Source organism: Planococcus citri, chromosome 5, assembly GCF_950023065.1.
Source record: "Planococcus citri chromosome 5, ihPlaCitr1.1, whole genome shotgun sequence".
Taxonomy (NCBI): domain Eukaryota; kingdom Metazoa; phylum Arthropoda; class Insecta; order Hemiptera; family Pseudococcidae; genus Planococcus; species Planococcus citri.
In genome coordinates, this window is record NC_088681.1 from 18,552,187 (window position 1) to 18,570,644 (window position 18,458).

At 34.3% G+C, this 18,458-nt stretch overlaps 1 protein-coding gene and 1 long non-coding RNA gene across 2 annotated transcripts in view; one reads left to right on the top strand and one right to left on the bottom strand.

The window, feature by feature from the left end:
* The window catches only part of LOC135846515 (uncharacterized), a 540,933-nt gene that overhangs the window by 342,900 nt on the left and 179,575 nt on the right, over positions 1 to 18,458 (top strand). The gene's annotated exons all lie outside the window — the stretch shown is intronic.
* On the bottom strand, positions 12,765 to 14,044 carry LOC135846517 (uncharacterized). Its single transcript, XR_010558972.1, has 3 exons — positions 13,884 to 14,044; positions 13,075 to 13,206; positions 12,765 to 12,950 (listed from the first exon to the last, which is right to left on the bottom strand). It is a non-coding gene; the product is annotated as an uncharacterized LOC135846517 (long non-coding RNA).

An 18,458-nucleotide genomic window follows, 5' to 3' on the forward strand; every position in this document is an offset into this window, starting at 1 on the left:
GGATAAATTGCATCCCCCTGTCGATCCTCCGGGGCAACTTTTTTCTTAAAGGGGAAATCCTAAGGAACATTTCTAGCCCTTGTACTAAAAAAAAAAGTGGCCCTACTTACAAAATGGCGGCCATTTTGATTGACAGATCAGCCGAAATTGCAGATTTTATGTTCCAACATAGGACTTGCACAAAATTTTTCAAACTGTACAAAAGTAGATCAAAAGATCAAGCAAAAATTTATCACCTGTCAACATTTCAAGTGCTAAAAAGCGTTTTTCGATTTTTGGTGAATTTTTGAAAATCAAATTTAGGTCAAAATTGAGGGAAAAAAATCAAAATTTTACCAAATTGACTAAGAAAGCTGAAATTTGGGACACACCCCATTTTCGACATGACAAATCGATTAGAAACTGTTTCAAACTGTTTTGAGCAGTTCCGGAGCCTCCAGCAGATTTTCAAAACTCGAAATTCCTACAAAATTTTACCAAAATGGAGTTGGAAAGCTGAAATTTATTTCAAAAATCTCCTGGAGGCTCCAGGAATTATCAAAAAGTCGCCGGAGGCTCCAAAACAACTTGAAATTCCCCTGCAGTGCTTCATAGTGCATTGAAATTAGTTTGCAGAATAAATTTCAGCTTTCCAACTCCATTTTGGTAAAATTTTGTGGGAATTTCGAGTTTTGAAAATCTGCTGGAGGCTCCAAAACTGCTCAAAACAGTTTGAAATAGTTTCTAATCGATTTATCATGTCGAAAATGGGGTGTGTCCCAAATTTCAGCTTTCTTAGTCAATTTGGTAAAATTTTGATTTTTTCCCCTCAATTTTGGCCTAAAGATTTTCAAAAATTCACCAAAAATCGAAAAACGCACTTTAGCACTTGAAATGTTGACAGGTGATAAATTTTTGCTTGATATTTCGATCTACCTTTGTACAGTTTGAAAAATTTTGTGCAAGTCCTATGTTGGAACATAAAATCTGCGATTTCGGCTTACCTGTCAATCAAAATGGCCGCCATTTTGTAAGTAGGGCCACTTTTTTTTTGAGTACAAGGGCTAGAAATGTTCCTTAGGATTTCCTCTTTAAGGAAAAAGTTTACCCGGAGGATCGACAGGGGGGTGCTAGTTATCCTTAAGTGGGCTCCCCGACTATTTGTCACCCAAATACGATTTAAAAATGGATAAACTTTTTTTTCATCATAAAAAATGTCATACTTTTTCAAAATTGGAAAACCTCAGATCCATGCTCTCGCAGGGATTGGAGGTCTGAAATTTTTGGCATGTTCATCTGATACCCAAGTATGTACTAGGTACCGTCCATTTTGGCTGCCATTACCCAAGACCGCCCACCTTCACTTCTTCAGAATTTCCTAAAAGAAAAAAGTACAAAACGACTATGCTCAGGCAAATTTTTATTAGGACACCCTGTATACGTGTACGAGTTCTCAAATTTCAGTATACTGTATGGGAAGAAGTTGAAACAAATAGGCTGAGGTGAGTAAGGGGGAAGGTAACATCGTGCACGCACTTCCAGGTGATAAACGTTTATTAATATTTTTTCTTCTCGGCAGCGATTTGTTGTTTTTATGCAGAAGGAACGCAGATAGAGATGAATGGGAGGAGGAAGGGAGGGTGAGAATAAGGAACAAGTTGAAAGTATATGTATAGAGGTAAGGTACCTAAGGTGTACAGTACGTGTACCTACATAAAAATGATAGTGTACATAATTTGAATGGTTTTATCTCTCAGGGTGTATTGGTCGATGAGATGGATGTAGGGAGAGGATGGGGTGTGGGGGATAATCTCGGCATAGAACGGCGCTCGTGTATACTTCTCGTCGTGGGCTTGTTTATAATGTATAATATAAGAAGAACACACCATCCATTCGCACTCCGCAGCGAAAATACGTGTAGGTCTAGGTGTAGTATATTTGTAAAAAGGAAGGAGCCGAGCAGTGTTACCATTTGGCCAATTTATTATTGTTGTTGTTGTTGTTTCACGAGGAAGAAGAACGACTGGCGCGTGGTGGTCGGATGTGAGGGCACCCTCGTCGTTGCTTCGCCTTGTGCCCTGTGTCGTCCGCACCCTCGCTCGCGTCGAGGCGAATGTTTTAAAGATAACGTTTTATTATTTATGCTACGCTTATCTGGTTGTAATTTGAATTATTTAACCGCGAGACCGCGGGTTAACAAGAAAAACGGAAGCCTACCGCCACCTTTTAGACGCCGCCGTGTAAATTCATTCTTCCGAGTTATTAAACGATCGTTGTGGTTAGAATTATTTCGTCTTGTTGTTGTTGCTATACTGCTTGTTTTGCCTCTGCCTCTGCCTCTGTCACCCAAAACAACTCTAGTCCCCGTGCTGTAGTCGACTTACATTTTATTTTCACGTTTCTCTAGCACGTGTCTTGCTTGTCGCCCATTCTCCCTTGTATAAGTACTACGACGAGATACCTATTCAAATATTCAATAATTGTTTGTTACCGTATCGTGTAAATGGGGGAGTGGAGCAATTTAGGGAGAAAAAAATGACTATGAGAGCAATTTTCTCGCTCTTTTGTTTCAGTTTATTTTTTCTTATTTGTCATACTTAGAATTACTTACTGTGAAGCTTTTGAATGTCTTTTTTAAGGGGGATTTTTTTTTTTTGACGAATTAAATTCTAGTCTTTTAGTGCTCTTCTTTCCCACTCTGAATTCGTCGTCGTTGTGGTCGCAGCTCCTTTACAAGAGATAGTGTACATCTGATTCCATCTGTTTAAGTATATCGATCGGTTTCTAGAGTATTTGATAGTTTCTTTCAGGATTTTGCAGGGAGAGTTAGCTGGCGAGTTTGTTGTCAACAGCTCTGATCGTCTTCTCCCTCTCATCATGTTTCCTTGAAATTTTCCTTGTACCGCTAGCATGAAAATACCTACTGTTTTCTCATATTTTGTGTGTAATATACTTCATTTTCCTGTTTTTGATATCCTCTGTTGGTACTTTTCATTCTTCCCTGGACTTCTGCATTGGTGATGAAGTCCTTCCATGAGATCTTCAGTAGCCTTCGGTAGCACCACATCTCGAAAGCAGATATTTTATTTTCATATTCTGCGCTCATGGTTCATGTTTCACAAGAATACTTCAGAACGGTCCATATGTGGCACATTGATGAGATTATTGAACGCACTTTTTGCCATTCGGATCCTTAATTTGATCTCTAACGTCATTACCAGCGCTCCAACCCGTGTAGCACTGATGAGATCATCAGTAGCCTCGATAAAAGTATCAACATGATTTTACATGATTGTTGATTGAAAATGGTTGGAACATTATCCACAAAGTTGTTAATCTAACTACATTTACGATAATTGATTAAAAATTGACACTATTTTCAAGTTATGATGGAAATTCTGATGGTCGCCATTGCTGTGTACATTTGTATCTACAGTCATCTGCAAGATGTCAATATATTGTAGGTACCAGAGCTGAAAATGGTACTTGCTAACAGCGGGTAACTACTGTACTCATACTGTAAATTCCCACTGCTTGGTAGTAGCTGGTGGTGAGTTGAAAAAATTTCACACCGGTTCACATTGTAGCTGGTAGCATGTTGTATGAGTAGCGGGTGTATCGGCATTACATCATTGTTGCCAACAATCACTGTCAAACGTCAATCACACGCACCTATGACAGGTGCCAAAATGTAACTCCTCCCACTTACGCATTATCAAATGTTGAGGTGTGTGAGCAGACTAAGTGCGAAAGCAATCGGGTTGTGCTCACTATACGCTACTATCTGTAGCTGGAATCAACTCGATACCAGCTACTATCGGGTTCACCGGTATTTTAACCAGATACCAGTTAGTGGGTAGCATAACTGTTTTCAGCTCTGGCGGTACCTTTGTAGACCTGATGATTGATATCAAAATTCAGGTTGTCTTGTTGATACAAAGTTAATGTCAACTATAAGATCGACAAAAGCATCTACAAAATTTTCATCTTGCATAGTTACTTTTGTCGATCTAATAATTGAGGAGGTGGATAGCAGAACGCAATAACTCCATTTTTGCTTTTTTTTGGGGAAATTAGGAAAAATGGTCAGGAGGGGAAGGGTGGGGGGTCGAGTTCCAAAATTGGTGTCAAATGAAAGGGGAGGGTGCCATAAATAAAATTTCCACTCAATTTCAAAATTTTGGTCACCTGGGTAAGCACAGAGAGGAAAAGAAAAAAAAGTTATTGCGTTTTGAACGCAAAATTTTTTTTTGGGTGTTTTTCTGCAAAAAAAAACGTATTTTTTATTTGTAGAAATTGAAAAATTATAGAAAAAAAGTATGTTTAATCAAAAATTTTCAATACAAAACTGGAATGCGAAATTCAAACAATTCCTGTCTGTGATATAGCATTCAGAGAGTGGGAATGAAAGCACAATTTTTTTTAGTAACTCCTACCCAATGAGTTTCAGTATCTACCCTATGAAAAAAAACAGTGTTACCACATCTGCGCAACTGAAATGTATAAAAAGTAGTGGAGTTATTGCGTTTTGCAAACAAAATCTCATTTTTTAATGCATTTAGCTCTAAAATCAGACTTGTTTTCCTCGATTTCGCTATGATATTCAACTGATGGACAAAATCTGACACCAAGAATGGATTCCCCGTTGAATTTTACATAAGGATAGATATCTAACTCAATTTTCGTAATTTTGGAGTTATTGCGTTCTGCTATCCACCGCCTCAATTATCCTCAACTTTGGCATCGACAAGACGACCTGAATTTCAATATTGATTATAGGGTCTTCAAAAGTATCTACAAAATGTGGTCATTGAGTAGATACTTCTGTAGATCCAGTAATCGACATCAACCATCCAGTTGCTGTCAATTACAAGATCTAAAAATATTTTTAGAAATTTTGAGGTATTGCCGACTCATTTATGGATGCCTGAGTTGACAACAAATAAGAAAAATGTTCCAAGTCCAGAATAAAATGGACTGTGTATTCTTTTAAGGCCTCTCTATCCAACAGCAGCAATAGTTCAGTAGTTGGAGAATGCAACAGAAGCGAGTAGGGCAGTGGCAATCTTGGTTTGATCCCTACCCATGGCAAATTTTTTTCTTCCAAAAAAATTGTGTAGGGTGAAATGTTTTTGAGAATAATTTTACTTGAATCAAAAAAAGAGTTTTGGGCACATTTCGCACATTTTCTATCAAAATGTGCCGCTTTTACACTCGAAAAAATGACACCAATGTTGAGACCTTGTCGAGACAAGAAATGAAGGGAGACAACGGTCGATTTTGATAGCAACTTCTCAACCGTCATGTATCGACATTGGTGTCAACAATTGTCATGTGGGCAAGTGACGGATTAGAGATCTCGTCTTTTCCATCAACTTCAGCATTGCTTGTGCTACACCAAAAGATATCCAAACTAATTTTATGCTTCCAATTTCTTGTGTTCTGATTCTGATGTTGATTTCACCTCTTTATCTTCTCTCTTAGTGAATTTCATAGCCTTGGTCTTGCCTGAGTTTATTCATTCTGTATTTTAATCCAGCGCTGTGTATACTTTTGATCTTTACCTGCATTTGCGCTTCAGTTCCAGCAAGAATCACTTCGTTGTCTGCATAACTCATTTCATTAATTCTTTTGCCATTGATCTTCAGTCCCATTCTCTCAATTCTTGCTTCTCTCATAATTTTCTCTGCATACAAGTTGAACAGCCTAGGTGGTAGAGGGCATACCTGCCTCACACCTATTTTTATAGCACATCCGTTCTCCGAGTATATATCTCCATTCTCCAATTTTGATGTTTACACTCTTGTTCCCAGTACAGATTCCTTATTATTTGCAGGTCTTTGTCATCAACGTTGTACTTCTTTAGGGTCTTCAACATCCTCTTGTGGTTAACACGATCAAATGCCTTTTTTATAATCGATAAAACATGCAATTATTTCTTTGTTAGCATTCAGTGATCTCTGAATGATAATTTTCAGCAGAGCTATTGCATCTCAAATCAAATCATTTATTGCAGTAGACAGCTTTAGCTGTATTTACAATGTCAATAAACTAGATATCAATTTTAACATATTAACACAGTACTACGGGAGGGGAAAAAAAGTGATTTGAAAATACAGATAGGTAATTAAATTAAGGTGCACCTGGGGAAGTTAGAATTTGGGGTAAGTTAGAAAACTTGCTCTAGCGCCTAGAGGTTTATATCTGGCGAAGTGCCACTAAAGGTGACTTGAGAGTACTACCCCTACTTCATCACGGCGTAAAAATTTTCGCGATTCAGTTTCATTTTAGGTGTCTTTGGTTCAATTGTATTTTGTTGTTGTTTTGAACTTGTTTTGAATTTGTTCTAAAATACAGACTTTCTATTTCTTAGTTTTTCGCATATAGCGGACGAACCTTGCGTCCTAGTGAAAATCTGATGAGAATGATCTCAAAGAGAATTAAATTCTTTACAATTTTGTTATTATGCAATTTTTCTAGGACGCTCCGTTTGTGATCTACGCCTCTGCAAAGTTTAGCCTGTTCTGACTTCCCCCAAATTGGGGGAAGTCAGAACAGTTTAGAACAGTTTATATTTTATTCCACTGAGCGAAAGCTACTGTGTCAATCGCGCTTAAATTTTCACCATAGGTTAGGAACCCTTATGGGAACCTACATAATAAATTTGATCCATATTGGTTAATTAGAAGGGGAGTAACAGCAGGTCAAAGTTGAAATTGCGAAAAATCATTCTGACTTGCCCCGGTGCACCTTATACAAAGTGTTCAGAAATACTCTTTTGTAAGATATGTTTGAAATGAGGGAAAAAAGGAAAAAAACAGAAAACCACAAAAAAGAAGAAAAAAAAATTAAAACAAAAAAAACAACAGATTATAAGATACAGCTCATGAAAACACAGTAAAAAGTAAAATACCCCTTTGGTGAGAACAATAGTGAGTTTGAAATGAAATATCATAAAAAAATAGTAATAATAATAATAAAGATTAAAGAACAACAGATTATAAAAATTACAGTAAGGAAACAACTTATTAATCTAGCTACAACATTTCTACTGTAGAACGCATAGGTATCTCTATAGCCAATATTTGAGTTTATTTTTAAAAAGTTTTTTGGATGCTATATTTTTTAGTTCCTGTGGTATTTTGTTATACATTTTTGAGGCCATGAAATCAATGTTATTTTGCATAATTTTTGTTCTTAAATTTTCACTTATAGCCAAATTTCTAAATCTTGTTTCATATGTATGAGAAGGTACCTTGAGATTTATTATTCCATTCTTTACCATAATACATAATTGAAGAATGTACTCACATGGAGCTGGCAGTATGTTATTTTCAATAAAGACTGGTTTACATGATTCTCTTGGATGTTTTTGAAACATTATTCGTAGAACTCTTTTTTGTATTAGAAGTACACAATGGAGTAGGCTGTGATTACCACCCCAAAGTGCTATTCCATAGCTCAGATTAGAGTGAAATAGGCCAATGTATGCGATCTTTAAAGTATGAGAGTGTTTAATTTCTTGTCCCTTTCTTTGCTACAAAGCCGTATTGAGTTTCACTGAGGTTCTCATCAATCTTCTCTACTATTCTGGCAATTATGATGGTGAGTAGCAGCTTTAATATGTGGCTCATTAATGCGATGGTTCTATACGTATTCTGAGCATTTTTGTGAGTTACTCTTTTTTTGTATTGCTACAAAGTTTACTGTTTTGAAGTCCTTTGGTAGCACATCTTCATCATATATTTCATTCATCATCTTCAAAAGGTCCTTTTCATACAGTGGTGTGAATTATTTAAATAATTGAAATGAAAAATACATATTAGTATATCAATTTTTTGAAAAATATTTGGAGGGGGGATGCGATAGAAAGAGGAGGAATTCTGTGCTAATTTTCAAGAACATCCTGCCCTCCCCATCCTGCAAATACAGTTTATAGAAAATCATCTGTGGCAAGATTTTATACCTTTTCAATCGCTGACGCCTATTTGCATTTCTTTTCTTTTCTTTAATAAATCTAAAAATATTTGAATAGTGGGAAATCTTTCGCTATTGAAAATTATAACATTTGAAAAATCCGGCTTTATAGAAATAAGATCGTCGTCGTCGTCGTCGTCGTCGCAACCACGAACATTTTTTTCTGGTTTTTTGTCTCTCTCGCCGCTGTTGCTGGGTACAAAAAAATACAACGTTTTGACGTCGCAATCCAGGTATACCTACCTCTAAATCATGTTTATAGAAATTTTAAATGATATGAAAATTCACCCTTCGGCCCTCATCGTTCGTGTATACAGCAGAACACTTCGGCGAAATATTCTCAAAAGGGAATTTCTCGTAGGAACGTTTATTTTTTTTCATCGCTTATACCGCAAATACCTACTCGCAGTATACGCGGAAATAACTTTCACTTCGATTTGTATTTTATTGAAAAATCATAATTAAAAAGAAAGAGAAGAGAAGAAGAGGAGGAGGAAAAAAAAACCTAAAGTAAATAACGGCGAGAAAAGAATTTGCGCGCAAAAATACGTAATATTTTATTCGAAGTATTTTTAATTTCAAAGAAATACAAATACTGAGTTGAAAAAAAAAAGAAAAAAAAGGTTATTTCGAAATACTTACTAAAATGTATACAACATGAAATTTTTTTCTCGGCTTCTTGTCAATAAAAGAAATTAAAAATATTTTAACGTATCCTATTGAAGAGGATTTTTTTTTATGTATTTTAAAAATACACTTTTACTTCGCTTTTCAACGCCGTCGCCCCTCTAGCCCCCTCCCCCCCACCGGTGTTGTGTTGTATTGGCGCACGCTAGCTGCTGCGAGCTTTTCTTGCCAGCGACGAGTTCACCTTCGGCATTATATTCGAGATTCTAATTTTCTCTCGCTCACTTCAACGTGTATATTTCTCATCTCTCAAACAAGGGTGATTTTTTAAACTCGCGAGCTTTCGCCATCTATTCAAATGAATCGGAATTCAATTTCATTTTACGTACCGGCTCCTGCAGTAGCTCGCAATATAGTTAGTGTATGTGGTGGGTGGAGAAGGCAGACGAGGGGGCAAAATGATGAAAAGTTTAAATAACGTGCATTTTAAATCGTATTTATATTTTTATAATATCTTTATGTGTATAGAGAGTGTATTTATAAATACGAAAAAATACCAAAAGGTATGTGAAGAACACGCCAAATATACGAGTAAATAACAAATACGAAAAGATGTGTGCTGACGTTGAGTAAGTGCATTGCTCGGAGTAGGTACCTACCTACCTATGCGGAGTTGTGGTATATTGAATGAAACGACAGAGCAGAGCAGAACGAAAGCAAAGAGGTATGGGTTTGAAATTTGAATTCTAAGAAATGTTTTCTTTTTGTTCAAGAATATACGTATAGCATTTTACTTGGCTTTTTTTCTTTCTGAAGTACGAATGTACGATAATGGTAAAGAAGAAACGAGGTAGAGTTGAAGAAACGTATATCTAATATCCTACGTTGCATTTCAAGTAAGAAGAATAATCAAATCATAATAAATGGAACTAAACGTATTGAAAAAAAGATGTAGTAACTTGGAAAAATATTTGGACTGAGATTGTATACATATTGAAGTATAAAAATTTAGAAGGAAAAGTAATCGGAAAATGTACTTCCCTCATTTTGAAAGAAGTAAGAAACCATGGGAAGGGAGCAGCACTGAAGAGTCGAATCTGAAAAGTGACCAGATATTCGAATTCAGCGACCTCGAATTAGTAGGAATCGATATGTCACACTATATTTTCATTTTTTCAGTCTATTCTGTCAAAATGAGGGTAGTTGGAGGGATACTGCGAAGGGCTGTGTTCAAAAAATAACTGAATTTTTGAGCTTAGCGTTCTTGGGAACCTAACAAACGACACGTCACATGTCGTTTTGATTTTTTTAATATTTAAACCTTGTCAATCATGAAAGGGAGGGGGTAAGGGATGGCCAAATGAAAAGAATTACATTCATATTCGAATCCAGGACCCTCGAAAACATGGCAACCGACACGTCACACGTCATATTTGATTTCCTCACGTTGTGATCTTATACAATATTTGATGAGGAAGGGGGGGGGGGGGGTGTGAAATAACAAAACTAAACGAATTTTTACAACCTAGCTTCCTCGAATACCTAGAAAACGATACGTCATTCATCGTTTTGAGTTTTCTTTGGGCGTTCGACCTTGTTGTGAGTAATGGAGTGATGGGGGGGGGGGTGGGGAGGTCAAAGTCAACGATCGATAAAAAAATAGAATTTTCAACTGCCGAAGTTGATTACAACGTCTTCTGTTGCTGGAGGTTCCAGAGTGCAGATCGATCCAAAGATGGTGGCAATCGATTTGGGGGGAGGGGGGTTGACTTTAGTATACAAACCGAGTTTCAGATTTTTGTCTCTAAGTGTGGCTATTTTGGCAATTTTTAAAAATTCGCAAAAAATCGTAAATTCGACTTCGGCAGCTGAAAATTTGGTTCTTAGGTCTTGGTGACCTTGTTCTTTCAGTGAGGCAAATTCCAGCTCGATCGGAGTTGTCGAGGTTCTCTTGTCAGTGTGCTTTCAAAGTAATAAAATTTATTACTTCTTCAGTTCGATTTAAAAAAAAAAGTTTGATCAATTCTGGGGGCTATTGTGTCCTTAAAAGGTGTTTTTAGATTCCATTTTTCAACTAAATTCATATAGTGTTTAAAATTTTCAAATACATAATAACTTTGAACTATTGTGCCTATATTTGATACGAGTATATTTATTGTACGTGTGATCATTTTCCAGCATTAGAAAAATCGTAAAAAGGGGACTAAGTCAATTTTGGAGTAGAGGATTGTGTTAAATGCATCGTTTTTTCAATTGAAAGAGTACCTATAATCGTTGTTTCAAAATACCTATTCCAAGTGAACCAAATCGTCATTCATGATTTTGGTAGAAAAACGTTAGATTTCGTATTTACGGCGAACCGAGTACGCAATTCATTCGACACGCATTCCACTACCGCTGATCTGCTTAAGGTTTGGGGGGAGGGAGGGTTCGACGATTTTTTGTGAGATTGTCAAATTTTTAAGACTTTTCATGATGAATATAAAAGTTTTGAATGGTTTCGTTTGGAAATTTATAAAAAAATTTTCAACAAATTGATTTTCAAATACGGTATTTTCACCTCTCTTTCTATGAAGGGTTCAAAAGCCCCGATTTCGGTCGAAACTCAAAATTCTCCCCTCCCCCAAAAAAATATGATACCTAAATTTTAGAAAAAAATAACTCCAAAGTAAAGTGGCATATCAACAGTTGATAATTTCATGACGCTGAGCTTGAATATCAACTAATTTTTTCCGTTGATCTTCGAGAAAAACTTGCTTGCAGAGCCTTTCAGGAAACAGTGAAGTAGATACGTAATTCAAGATCCGCATTGAAATTTCAAATGCTCGTAATTTGATCTTTCAAGATGAAAACTCAAATTTAAATTTTCGTAATGTATGAAAAAGTTGAAATCTATAACCATTTAAAATTTGAAAAAATTGCCCCGAAGACCTGTTTCTCTCTTTTTAACTTACGGATTTTTAAAAAGGAATCTCAAATACCTCGAGGCTCACTAAAAATTTGAAATCGGATAGAGTTTACTTAATGTTCAAAAATTTTGGCTTATTTTTTTCGATCTTATTCTTTTAAACTGTCCTTCCCCCTCCCCCTTCCCAATCAGTATCCAAAAATATGGTCAAAATACTTAAAATAATGTGCGATGCGTCGTTCGTGACTTGTGAGGTTGTCTAAGGCTTCGAATTCAAATATATTAATTCTATATTTTAGATGGAATTCAAACCTTCAGTTCTTCCTCGAGCCTCGATCTTTTCAGTTTTTCAACGTGAATTAATTTGTAATTTTTTTCTGTGTTTCAGGTGAGTACAATTTTTCCGCAACAATAAAAGAACACATTCGTAGATATTACCAAGTAGTCTACGTTTTAGAATGGGTGAGTGTATTTTATAAATTATAATTTACGACATAAACGCAATTGTCGTCAATTGCTGAATTCCTAAATTGGATTTTGTCCAAAAAAAAAATCTCGAAGATGTTATGTAATTGTAGAAGGTACGCTTCTGCTGTAAAATAATATATTAACTTTGCATTAGTAATTTTATAGCATTGTACCTACGTTTTCTCTCACGTAATGACGTCAATGCAATTGCAATCACTTGACCTTGTTGCATTCTACGTAATTTGGTCGCGATGTGAACATTTTTCCATGTGAACTGTCAACGTTGTTGGAAAAGATGAATAAAAATCTGTGTTTTGTGGCTTTTAATTTCTCATTTCCTACTACATATAAATTAATAGAGGGGAAAATAGAACAAATTTTCTGGTGATGAAATTGTATACAAGATTTTATACAAGTAATGATGTCGAACTTTCGTTTTCTTCTTTTTTTTTGGAATATACTCAACAGTTCACAGTCTAATTTTCTAATTTTTTAAAACAATTTTTAGAATTATTCATACGTTGAATCTCTTTCGAACGTTGGATGGTTATGAGAACTGTACAAAATAATTTTAGAAAATAATGCTGATCATAATATTATTTCATGTTTTTTTTTCGAGGTCTCGTAGACTCTATGACTTTTTTTTTATTTTTCTAAACGAAGGCTGAAGAATTTTCAGAATTATGTAAGTAAATCAGAATTATCGAAGAAATATAGCATTAATAACACTTTGCAACTGAAAATTTAGAAGATTACCTTCTTCGCATTTGAACTTGATATTAAATTATTAAAATTTGAATGCGGATTAATTTGAAAAAAATGGATTTATTATTATTTTGGTTTTACACAGGTATACTACAGAGTTTATATTGATTTAATTTTTTAATCTACGTGTTTTATTTTTTACTTGCTGATAATGATAACTGATGAGTGATGACATAACGGATGGTTTTCAACGGTATTTAGCAAGCTCCATTGTGCACGAAGGTGTCTGCAAAAAAGAAAATGATTCATTAGATATAATTTTTTTAAAAAAAACCTAATCGTAAAGATTTTTTAGTTGAAGAAATTAATATTCAGTATTTCAATATTACGATTGAAAAAAAAACACTTACATGCTCCACCTCGAGCGTTTTCAGCATTCATCGCAGCAACGCTAGCGAAGTTTTGGGGACCACCGGAACGACGATCTCTGGCGCAAATGGTAGCTTCAGCGAAGCTGAAGATGACGAAGAGAGCTACAAGAGCTGGAATTTGTGCAAAAAAACAAATTAGATAATGACGTAATCATTTTCCTCCATAATATATTTAATCGGAAATAATATTTTAACGCATAAACAGAGTAAATTAATTCTTGTATGAATTCGAAATTTTCACTAAACACGATAAAAATACTTGAATGTAGTGAGCTTCTTGATTAAATTCTGTACCGAATTTATCCTTTAAATTATTATTGCATTGAATCGAGTGATGAGAGTAGAAAATTATGTCGAAAAATTTCCAAAATATTGTTGGCCAATGCTTCGACGAATTTCGATTTTTTCAGACCGAATGAAATTAAAAATTGGAAAAAAAATTGTTCAAAAACATGCTAAACAACCACAGTTTAATTGTTTTATAAAAAAATTACGATATTATTAATCAGTGAACTTTAAAATATAATAATATACGAGTATCAGAAAATTTTAACGAAGTGATCATTTTTTCACATCGAAATTTTGATAGAAAAGACGATCTATTGCATTAATTCTCAATAAGTTGATCTAATTCCTACCTCAAAATTTATCAAAAAATTCACTCAATTTATATGATCAAGCACATTTTTAATCATTAAAAAAAAATCAGTAAAAAAAAATATTTAAAATACTTTAATTTATAAGCAATGTTAGTTATAGAATTATTAAAAATCAATATAAAAACTCACCGAAGTAAATAGCAACGATTGGCTTCATGATTTCAAAGTAGTAGGTAATTAAACGTAGAGTTTAAAATTATCAAAAATTAGTATTAACCGAACAGGTTTAAGCACAGTGACGACTAATGATGCTAATGCTAGATCGTCTCACATTATATACTAATCGGGGATGCCATCGTACGTGCAATCGCGAACGTCGTTAATTGTCGTAAAGCTGTTTGTTTACATAAATTCACGATCTGGAATTTGATTCTGAGAATTTTGAACTAAGATAACAAGGTTATCTGCCAACTTTTTTTCTTGTTTGGCTGTATTTCTTATCTAATACATAATATACCTTCGTATGTAGTAGGTGTTTTATAATAATATAATGTTAATTAGTACATATAAAAGTGGTATTCCCCAACAAATTTTTTTATCTCTCGCGAATGTTTTGCGACTACTCTTATAATATGTAAAAGTGGGATTTCCGGCTGTCTTTCTCTTTCTTTTTGAAAAAAAAAAATCAGATGTGCATATGAAATAAAGGTTAATAGGTGTATAGATAATGAATACATTATTATTAAGTACCTGCAGTTGTACAATTCACGTGAAGAGTGTACAAAAAAAACCCCAAGTAATTGCAAAATTCTCGAAATTGAGATATCGGTATTTTTGGATCAGTTTCAAATTTTAATGAAGTTAACAGCCTTGAAAAATTCGAAACTCACGTTTCTTAGTGAAAAATCAAATTTTAAACGCTAATCCAACGCTATAAATGTCAATAGTTCATTTTTGTAAAAAATAATCTAATTTAATAGTTCGAAAAAAATGACCAGAAAACTCACGACGTAAATTATCTAAGGACCATTCCACGTCAAATCGGCCCAATTTAGGGCCTTAGGTGCACAGATTTTGCTCAAAATGTTTTCGTAGATTTCTATAAGGAAAACCACTGACACATGGCGTTTTTTAAAGGTGCCTCAAAAAAATGAGATTCAAAAACTATCCACTAAAAATTTCGAAACTTCAGAGTTGAGCTACCTAGTACCTATTTTTTGAAAGCTCAATTTTGGATCTATGATTTAAAAATTTGAAAAAAGAAATCCATTTCATGATGCGATTTTCTAAACCATGAGGGGTACGGAGCCCAAAAATTTTGGCGAATATAAGAAAAATGTCAAATATTGTGTGACATATCGTTTTATATGTTTTTAAAAGCGACCCCCCTCCCATTTTCTCAAAATTGGATGATTCAATCTTTTCTATAATAGTTATATAAAGAGTTTTTCATATTTTTGAAGGTCATCCATAAGATACATGGTGATATCGATTTTTTTGAAAAAAACTTACGCACAAAAAAGGTGAAAAACTGGAAATATGCGTTTTGTCAATCTTTTAAAGTTGGAGAAAAAAATTGGAATCTATCAAAGATGGAAATTTTAAATCTCTTTTGAAGATGTTAAGGGCGAGGTTGTGATCTAAAAAATTTACGGGGGGGGCGTTCTTATACCATGATAAACGACTTCTACTGCTGATTAGTTTCAAAATACGAGGGCAAGATTATTTTCTTTGAAGATTCTGGAGAAATCAGAAGTCGTGCTGAGGGCTGCGGGGCAATGACGTGCTGAGGGAGGAGGGTCAGTAGGGGGGTCTCATCACTTCCCTACCCCCAACCGTGATAGAAAAAAGTAGTCGAAAAGTTGGGAATTTTGGTTGGGAAATTTGGGCAGAAATTGTGTAAGAAGGAAAATTTGAAGAATTTTACCAAAAACCACGAGTTCTTATTAATTTTTTCGCCTTCGCTTCGCTCTAGTCAGGTAATTTTCCTTTTTCCTTCTCCTACCAAAGTTGAAGAGAAGAAAAATTGACCGCTCATATCAAAAATGATGTTATTTTACTTGCATCCCCCCCCCCCAAAAAGGCATTTCCAATGCATTCTTGTCAAAACTGCCAGAAAAAGTCCCATTTTCTGTTAAAATATCAAAAAATGTCTTATTTTTTTCCAAAAATTCGGAAACAATAATTTCTCATTTTTGCCAAAATTAGACGTTTTTGAAAATATAAAAATTATGTTCTGAAAAAAAATCGCAGCTTTCGCCCTCCCTTGATTCGGGTTAGATCAGTTTCCTTTTATTTTCCATGGCCAAAGGGTGAGGGTTGAAAAATTGATTTCTCATATCGAAAATAATGTTGTTTTAGTTTTGAAAATTTTTAAATTTCTGATCCTTTTGACTTCGCTTCGCTGGGGGGGGGGGTATTCCTATTTTTGAAAACATAATTTCCTGAAAATTATTGTTAAAATTGTAAAATGTCGAAGCTATAAAAATCAAGTTTTTGCATCAGTTAGTTTACTTTTCGAATTATCAATTTTTTCAAAACTTTGGGTCTCGCTCCGTTTTGGCAAATTTGAGTTCGACTGTACAATTTTTGAAAAATTTTCAGGAATAAAAATTGATTTCAAAAATTTGAAAAACATAACCAAATTAATACTCGTATCTACATATAAGCTTAATACCAATGCGAAAAAGATGCAAAATAACGAAAAAAAAGTACAAAATTCCATTTAAAAATACCAAAAGCACAACATTTTTGGTGTTGAAAGTTCTTATACTGAAAATTACGTTTTTGTGCCTCACAAATTCTAAAGTTTCTGAAGCTCTAACACCCTCGATTTGTTCGAGCCAAATCGATAATGTTACTCGTACCTGTTCTCATTTTTGAATTTGATTTTCAAATGTCAAAAGCTTAAAAAAAAATCAAATAATAACACAAAAAAAATTTTGAATTTTTCATTTTGGATTTCAGTATCAACTTTGCGATAGAACAATTCAAATTTTTTGTCAAGTATAAAAGCATCGTTTTTGAACATTTAAAATTATTCAACATTTTTGTTTCCTACTCCCGTTTGCAAAATTCGTTCTAACTGCATCTGGCTATAATTAGCATGAAAAATGCTAGAGGGGCAATTTGGGGTAAAAAACCAGTCAAAAAAAGTTGGTCAATTTCAGTCTCACCTCTCTCCTCCCTCCCCCCACGACACATCATTTTGCCAGGGGTCAAGTACCCAATTTCCATACCCCCCCTCTTACCACTGTGTTTTGAGAAAAAAAAATCAAAATACCTAAATTAAATTGTTTTTTTATTGTTTGAAAAAATATTTTTGGAAATGAAAAAAGTAACTTTCGTTTCAATTGAAGTGCAAGGTAAGTGCTAAGGTACAAATTTTAGATTCAAAGCAATTCCTAAATTTTCATCAAAGGAGGAGTCCCGATAAGGCCATGCTTTGGCCCCCTACACTGCCAAGTGTTCGATGATTTTTCATTTGATTTTTCCTGTAACTTTCAAAATTAGGCTTTTTTGGGCCAAATTCTGATATTTTACTCTTAGAAAAAACACCAAAATCACGTTTTCACGATTTCAACGAAGTAAAATATCAGAATTTGGCCCAAAAAAGATTCTGATCCTTGGCTGGATATCAAATCAAAATTATTATTGAGGGAGCTAAGAATGATTTTATTTTCCGCACAAATTGAAAATCCAGAAATTGTTTCTCTTTTTTCAAATTTGATTTAGGTATTATGATATTTATAATCAGGGTGTCCACAAGCCTGGAAAACCCGAAAAACCTGGAAAAGTCAGGGAAAAGTTAGGGAATTTTGGAATTTTACTACTGAAAAGTCAGGGAAGAAGAATCTGGAAAATTGGAGAAATCGGTCTGGAAAACCTAGAAAAGTCAGGAAAAATCATTTTCAGAAATGAGTGGACACCCTGTAAGATACTTATGATATTTTCAAGTGATTTCGGAATTTTTTGGTCACCACGTAGCCTAGCCATTTGTAAACCAGAGTTTTCATTTTGAAAAAATTCTGTATTTCAACATCTTGTATAATAGCTAAATTTTAAATGAAAGTACATATTTCATAGCTTCTTCAATAAAATTATTGTAATAGGCAAAAAACTGATATCACATTTCTTGTTTATTTTGACTTGAGGAAGTTAATGATTTGTTTATTTTTTTAAAAGTACATAGAAGAATGTTGCATTTTGTGGGTTCAAATTATTCCCATGTCTTGGCTTCTGGCGAGGATTTAATTCAGTCTGACTGAGAAAAACACCACGCCACAGACCCTGTAAATGTTCAAAAATTACTTTTGACCTAAAAAAAAATTCAAAATTTTTTGAAAAAGTTACCAAAATTTATTTTTTCATTTTTTTAAAATTCATTTATTTTTTTTTTTGATTTTAATGGAATTTTTTTGATATTTTGGAACTGTCCTTTGAGGGGACTGCGTTTCTTTGCGCTCCCTCCCCCCCCCCCCACAAAAAGAGCCATGATTTTCACTATTTTTACTAAATAAATACCTAGGTATACTTTTTTTTTAAAAGCATTTTCAAAAAAATTATTCGAAAACCAGAAAATTAGTTGGTTCTTTTGTCTGAAGATCATAAGCTGTCGATGTGCTGTAGCTTTTCAAAAAAATTAAATTCCAGAAAACATTCGTCAATTTCTCCTCTTCTACCCTCTCCTCTCAAACAAAACCCATTCTACTCGTCGTTTTACTTTACGTTGATATCAGCTCGTCTCGAAATAAGGCACCTGTG